The following is a 7775-nucleotide window of genomic DNA, read 5'->3' as shown; positions in this document are numbered from 1 at the left end:
AGACCCTGTCTCAAAAAGACCAGGGGTGGGGGGAGAGAGGGAGGGGGAGGGAGGGAGAGGGAGAGAGGGAGAGGGAGAGAGGGAGAGGGAGAGGGAGAGCCCCAGAGAAAACTAGACAGGGAAACATAACTACAGAGATGGGAAGGATCAGGGCAGGGGCGGTGTGTCCAATCAGAGGTCCACACAGACCCAGGAAAAGAGGGAGCAGGCAGGAAAACTCGAGGCAAAGGGTGGAAGACAGCAAGAGACTGAGGCAGGGAGACTTGGAGAGCTTGGATCAAACTGATTCCCCAGAAAAAGGCAGAAGTGGGGTGAAGGAGAAAAATGTAAGGCAGAGTGAGCCCCTTCCTCCACACTTCACCTCCTCAGTCACAGCAGGCTGACCCTGGAGGAGACCTTGCTGTCCTGCTCCTTAGCACATGGATGAGGAAACTGAAGTGACTTGTAGGGCACACTTTGAATCAGTGGCAGTACCCGGATTCAGGCAAGCTCCCCTCAGGTCATATCCCCTCCTTTGCTCCGATCTGACTATCTTAGAAACAAGCTGTGCCCAGCTGTGGCCCTGGGCACACATGAGCCAACACCTAAGGGAAAACTTTCTTTCCTGACATAGGGTCCTCCTTGGGTCAGCACAGGGTACTGGGAACTGGCTGAAAAAGCCCAGGCAGGTAGCCAAGGCCACCTGCTCCATCCTGACACCCATGATCCTTGTCCTGCACCAGCAGCCCTAGCAGGACTTGGGTTGGACTGTGAAGACAGACAATACAGGATGCTACCTTGAGGCACCGCACAGGACTGGGATCTAGCTCACATAGGGTAGATGGGGTCCTGATTCGGTGGTTCACTGACAGACTGGATGAATTGGGACAGAGGCTTTCTCTGCATCCGTTCTTCATTCGTTAACATGGGACTGTGGTAATGAGAGGGAACCCACCAGTGGGAGCCCAGGCAAAGTGTTACTGCCCCTCTCAGAGCCTCTTGTCCTTATCTCTTCCATGAGTTGTCATGGCAGATGATCCCCTGGGCCTTACTCAGCTCCAAACATCTCTGGACATGGATAGGCTGAGTGAACAGAATGATTGGAATGCAAATCCCAGTGCCAAGGAGGGTCAAACAGTCCTTCACGGGACCCTGGCATAGGCCATGCAGAGAGACATGGAAGAGGCCCAAGACTTGTGGCTCAGGAGGCAGGCAGCATGTGTGTGGGGGGTCACCATCTGTCACATCCTGGTCTGGCCTGTTACTGCCAGACACCAATCTTTCTCCTAAAGCACCTCAGAAGTGCTACCAGCTCATTCAGTCCTCAGCCTCAATTCATTCCACGAGGACTCATGTAGCATCTGCTTTGTGTTTGATTGGATATGTTACATCCATGATCTCAGTCTTTGGACCTCAAAGGTAGGTCTGGTTATACTAAGAACTATTTTATAGATGGAGAAACTGAAGCTAAAAGGCAATGCAATCACCCAGGGTCACTAAGCTGAGAAGAGACTTCCATCTGCTTGCTTTCCAAGCCCATGCTCTTCTCCTTGACTCCTTGAGTCTCATTTTTTTTTTCATTTATAAGATAGGTTTCACCATTATACTAATTATATTCACCTCCTGTGTAGTTGGTTTTAATGATGCAAAGGAAACCACATGTATGCAATGAGAAAATATGAGGTTCTCTGATGACTTTTCCTCCCTTTAGACTCAGGTATCTGAACTGCAACCTGTCTGGAGGGCCCTGACCTCATAGCACCTCATCCTCTCTCCTGACAAAGGAAGGTTTTTTATTTTTGAAGGAATGAACTATCTTACCCTGGCCTTGAATGTAGCCTCTTGAGGCTCTCTCCCCATGGTGTTCTCTGGCTGGCTAGTCGAAGTGACATGCCCTTCCCAGGTTCCCAAGAGTGGGCTACAAATTCATCTCAGTGTGCTTCTGATGTGCTGGTTCCTCATCACAATCACTCTAGAAGCCAGTGTTGCCAAAGTCTGTGTGGATGTGCTAGCAGTAGCTTTGCTGAACCTGAACTTCAGGGGAAGAATGCTGGGTCCAGGGTTTGCCAGCTTCTAAGTGCCAACCCAGACTGCTATGCAGATGAAAGGCCACATATGAGTGAAAGAGCTTTGGGAAGGTAAAAGCACTGTCTTTGGGGGCAAGACATTTATTAATTATGATAGAACTTGTTCTCCCAGTTCTTGAGAACTAGAAGGACTCTTAGAGATCCTCTCGCTCAGCCTTCTTATGCTACAGATGAAGAAACTGAAGCCTGGAGGGTAGAGGGGACAGGTAAAGGTCTTGCTGAGAGCGAGAGGGGAGTGAGGATAATGTAGCACTCATTGTATAAGGGACCAGAACACCTGTCAGAGCCTTCCCTGAGTTCAGGGGGGCAGCCTGGTTCCCCCCCACCCCCCACCTGTCTCCATTTTTTCTCTTGTGGAGGGAGGGCTGGGATGGAGGAGACATATTGGTACATTCAAGGTTTCTGCACAGCCCCAAGGAATGCAGGCAGGATCTCATCCTCTTCCTGCCCTGCTGACCTGTATTATGTTGTGCCAAAGGCCTAGTTGCATACCCAGTTCCTTTCATCCAGGACCCTCAGACCTGCCCACACCTGATCACAGTCAACCTGTCTCTGCATTGTACTTAAAGCAACAGCCACTCTCTCCCCTGTGCCTTGAGTTGCACATCCCTTTGTGCAGAAAGGATTTAGACCAGAAAATGTCAACACGCCTTTCACTTATAACATCCCATGACCTTCCTGGCCTTGTTCCGTCTGTTTACTCAGTCCTCTGGAGAATTAGGCAAACAAGGAATGGTCACTTCTTTGAAGACTAGTTTCTGAGGAAAGAAACAGCAACAGAGTTAGTGTAAATTATACAGAATTTATCATTAGCTGCCATATTTTATTGTGTTCTAAACATTAGACACAGCCATCTTCCAGATAACTTGCCACTCCATTCATCTATAAGCTCTGAACACATCTGAGTTCTCCAGTGCTTCATGTGACTCCTAGAGCTCCCATCAGCTACATGCTGGCACTTTGCCTTTTCCATCTCCTGTTGACCTCCTGTTCAGGCTTCAAGACCCAGCTCAATGGCCACCCTCTTCATGAAGCATTTCTCAGATGCCGCCATCAGAGCAACCAGCTCCTTTGTGCCTCCATGGTTTCCTGTCTGGCTTCAATTTGGCTGGCTCCTCCTCTTGCCAAGTAGATTATTTGCTCTCATGTCTTCCCTACTGGTTTGATATCTTTTCCTAGATGGAGACTCTTCTTAAACATGCTTATCTTGGGGGCTGGAGAGGTGACTCAGGAGTTAAGAGCACTGATTGCTCTTGCAGAAGACCTGGATTCGATTCCCAGCACCCACATGGTGACTAACAACCACCTGTACCCAGTTCCAGGAGAATCGAATACCTTTATCTGACCTCCATGGGCATTGCACACCTCTCATGCACTTACATACATGCAGGCAATATATGCATACACATAAAATTTAAAAAATAAAATATTTTAAAACATGCTAATCTTCTCATAGTGCTTTGCACATCAGATCTGCCCTACACATTTCCTTAGGTCCTTGGGGGCACAAGAAAGGCCTGGAACAGTCCTGTCCCTAAAGTGTTGGCAATCAGCAATGTAGGAAGTAGAGGGACTCAGAAAGCTAAGTCCCAGGTAGAAAACCCCCAGCTCCTGTGCCTGTAGACAGACACTTCTCAAGTTGGAGCAAGTTTTACCAGAACAAAGAACATGTGAGAGAACAAATAAGATGTTAGTGTTTGAAGGGTCAAGCAAGCATATTGTGGATTTAATGGAGGGCATTGAATTGATGGTCCAGAGGTCTGGACTTCAGTGCTAATGCTGCTGGGTAGATTGGGAGCCCTCTCTATACCTTAGTTTCCTTTTCTGAAAAATGAAAGTGCTAACCATGTGCAAAGGAACTTCCGGCTCTGGTGCTCTTGGATAGGAATGAGACATGTCCTTTGATCAACAGTGCTTATTTTTCAATGGTCAAGTATAAGGGCTCGGAATGGGGACAAAGAGACCCATCTGTCCATTGCTTCTGAACCCTGCTGTATAGGCAGTTTGGTTGGAGACTGGGGCAGGAGCAGTGAGGGAGGGAGTGGAGAAGCTGACCTGGAGTCAGACCAAACTGGTTCAAGGCCTGACTCATCAGTTATGAGCTAGTCTAGAGCCTCAGGGGAAGTTCTGGTTTGTCCTGTCCCAGAGAGACCATAAGCCCCCTCAGGGGAGGGATAGACCTTGCTTACCACATACCTACAGTTTTAGCACAGCAGCCAATGCATAGAAAGGGTTCTGCAAACCTTCCTCAAGTCCTTCCTGCTGGCCTTGCTCATCTAGGTGGGTTGGCAAGGCCTGGGGATTCAGAGGAGCAAGCAGAGGCAGAGGAAGGGGTCCAGAACCATCCCAATATCAGCCAGGGGCAGGCTGGAGAAGGAGGAGGATGAGGAGGAAGATGAGGAGAATAAGGAGGACAAGGATGAGGACAAGGAGGACGAGGAGGAGGAGGACCGCCAGGACTCAGGAGCAGCAACAGAAAAACAGGCATTGTCTGTCTGTCACAGAGCACTGCCTCAGAGTCATGGCCTTGAATAGCAGGTTCTAGGTGACTGAGGGGTTTCTTGGTATATCTCTGGAGGAAGTGAAGTTGGGGTTTAGCTTAGCTTTCCACAGCTTAACTGGTCTCACAGTAGCAGCTTACGTTTGTCAAGAGCCACAGTTTGTTTAACATCTCAAGCTCAAGTCAAACACAAAAGCAACTGTTAACAGAGCTGGGCTCTGTGGGCTGTTGGGAGAGAACTGGGCTGGGAAGCTAGACACCTGGCCCTCTCAGTCCTGCCCCAGTTGAACTGTGTGGCCTAGAGCAAGGACTGACTCTCTCTGGGCCAAAAGAGGGCTCAGACTCAAAGATGTACAAAACCCCAGCTTCTAATAAGAGGACCATCTGGTCTCCATGGGCTGCTGTAGGTGGGGTCAGATTTGCTCCTGACTGCTATTTGCATAAAGCTTACATCATCACCCTACAGCTGCCTGTCCCATGTCTAATTGTCCCCTTCTTCCCCTAGACAGCCCCCCCTTTCTCTGGCTATAAATGCTGCCCTGAGTGAGCATCCTTGTCCATGGGTACTGTCACTAGGACCCAAACCCAGAAGTGGTCACAGTGTACACGCCCCCTGCATGTTGCTAAATCCTGCCTGCTCGTCCTCAGCTGGCTATCTTGGTTTTCACTCTCCCTAGCAGTGTAGGATCTTGCCCACTTCCTCCCCAGCTTGCTATTACTCACTTTCTGAATTCGATGTCATTTCTAGACTTCCCTATTTTCTTCATATTCTCCTTTTTTCTCCTTTCTTCTTTAGAACCGCTACATCCTCACACTTGAAGCAGGGACACTGGACAGACTTGATCATTGGTGAGATCTCAGGCAGGCCAACAGGTAAGACCTGGAGAAACCAGTTGTTCTCTTCTAGGCACCCCTCCTGTGTGTGTGTGTGTGTGTGTGTGTGTGTGTGTGTGCAGGATGCTGAGAACCTTACAGATTTAGCTTCTATCCTGGTCTCTTCCCCCTTCCTCTATCTCCTAAGATTTCACATTTTTCTCCTTTCTTATGCTCTTCTCTATCATTAAATTACATGATTATAGCCAGAGAAAGTCTTAGACTGCTAGTGCCTTTGAGGAAACCAAGGTCTGGTGAGGGGCATGAGGACCTACAGGCCTTGCTGAACACAGGATCAGAGCTGAGAATCATGCCCAGCTCCCCTGACTGCTCTATCCATGACTACAAGATAGGTTTCCTGCACTTGCCCTTCCCATAGCAAGAATCAAGTCGTCTGGAGAGATTCTGGAGTGAGCATGGCCTGTCTTTCCTGACAAACATATGGGTCCTCAAGAAGAGAGAGGCTGGAGATGTCAACAGCTCACAAATCTTGAAATCCTCCTTTGCAGGTTTATGGCTTCTCAGAAGGAGAAGCAGCCTGTTCTCAGCACCAAACACAATAATTATAATAGCACTCACAATGATTAATAAGCCAGAGTATTGAGTGGTGCTGGGCAGGCACAACAGTGTGGAGGGGGGCAGGGGATCAGGCAAAAGAGGTGACTTCTCTCATAAGCAGGATGTGAGTGTCCTTCCCTTTATGGAGGGGCTGGGGCCATATCATGCCTGTCTTTGGATGTGCCATGTTCAGAGGAATCCAGGGCTGTTCAAGGCTGCAGTTGCTCTGACTGAGAGCAGGATTCTGAGTCCTGTGGTCTTAGCTGCTGGGCTCCAGACTGTATTGGAAGTGAAGAATTGACAAACAGGAGCAGGTTCTAGGCCAGCCAACCAGATTAATGAGGGGGTCTCACCAGCATGAGACATTGCACAAGTGAGAGGCCTTGGGATGCTCAGCCTGGAGAAAGATATAGGGGCCATGGGACCTGTTACATGACGTGAGATTAGCTAGGTTCTGTGGGACCAAGAAGAGACCAGTGATCTGTGTGAGATGATGTTGCCAGTCATCAGCACAACATAAGATGGAACACTCTCCATGTCTCAGAGGAAGGCACAAGCTGTCCAGGATGATAATGAATGCCTGGTCAAGAGGGGCATGCAAATGTAGTATAGTTGATCCTTTGAGTTAAAGCTGTTTTAGAAAGATTCCAGGAGCTAGCACCATGTCTGGAACAGTATATCTGCAAGAAATGTCTTTTGATTTGTTTGTTGAGTGTATTGAGTTGGGGGCTAGACTTGATGCCCTTTATGGGTGGTCTGTCTATGCCAGGCTCTTTGTCCCTCCAGCCTGGGAATGCTATAACTCTCTGGTGCCCAGCCTCACGAAGGGCTGCTCTGGGTTCTTGTTGCTGTGCCTGCTCAGCATTGCTTTCCCTCCACCACCCCAAACCAAACCCAAAGCCCACCTACAACCACCCCACCTACAACCACCCCACACACTGCTGCCTGCATAGGTTCAACATGCAACATGCCCAGAAGCCCTGGGGCTCCAGCAAGGGAAATGGGCCTGTGGCAGTCTAATTACTGGGAGCCGATTCTATTAAGTAGATAGCTCGCTCCCAGCAAAGCAATTACACCTAATCAGCCCCTTGCAGCAGCCCAAAGGGACAGCCGTGTGAGCCAGACACACGCGTGAGCAGGGACATCAAAGCAGCCTGGGCACAGGCCTAGCAGGCTCATCTGAGGCCAAGGATGCTTCCAAAGTGGTCCCAGGGTACTCACATCTCAGGCTGCCTTGGGGGCAGCAGCACTGTGGAAACAGCACCAATAGGACTCAGAGCTCTGAGCCAAGACTTGGCTCTGCTACTGAGGAGCTGAATTTCACTGAAGAGAACACTTCTCAGGCTTGTGCCTTAGGTTCTCCATATGTCAGATGAATAGGCCAGACTAGAGAGAATCCATTCCAAGCTTGAAACTTTAGCTGGTTTAGATTCTCATCTGGATTAAAGTTGTCTGAAAGTGAACTTGTGTGATGAACAGGCTGGAGAGGCATCTCAATCAGTAAAGTTCTTGCTTTGCAAGCGTCTTGAGTTCAATCTGCAGAAACCACATTAAAACAACAAAACAAACAAAAACAAAAAATAAAAACAAGGCAGGGTAGTGTATGCTTATAATCAATGCTGGGGGCAGAGGATGGGGAAAGACAGATGGATTCTTGGGGTTTGCTGGTCAGTCAGCCTAGCTACTTGGTGAGTTCCAGCTGAAAAGAGACCCTGTCTCAAAAGAGTAAAAACAAGGTAGACATTGGAGGCTGTCCTTTGGCCTCCACATGCCCACCA

At 49.0% G+C, this 7775-nt stretch overlaps 1 protein-coding gene across 5 annotated transcripts in view; it reads left to right on the top strand.

Annotated features, from left to right (window-relative positions):
* The window catches only part of Otof (otoferlin), a 230539-nt gene that overhangs the window by 724 nt on the left and 222040 nt on the right, over positions 1–7775 (top strand). For all 5 annotated transcript variants that reach the window (XM_029564462.1, XM_008835007.2, XM_029564461.1 and 2 more), the window contains exon 2: positions 5363–5439. The gene's annotated coding sequence lies outside the window, so the exon portion shown is untranslated. The remainder of the gene's footprint in view (positions 1–5362; positions 5440–7775) is intronic.

This window comes from Nannospalax galili, unplaced genomic scaffold (genome assembly GCF_000622305.1).
Source record: "Nannospalax galili isolate Female #2095 unplaced genomic scaffold, S.galili_v1.0 scaffold517, whole genome shotgun sequence".
NCBI classification, from domain to species: domain Eukaryota; kingdom Metazoa; phylum Chordata; class Mammalia; order Rodentia; family Spalacidae; genus Nannospalax; species Nannospalax galili.
Note: the sequence above shows the minus strand (reverse complement) of the source record. Positions and strands in the feature narration are given on the sequence as shown.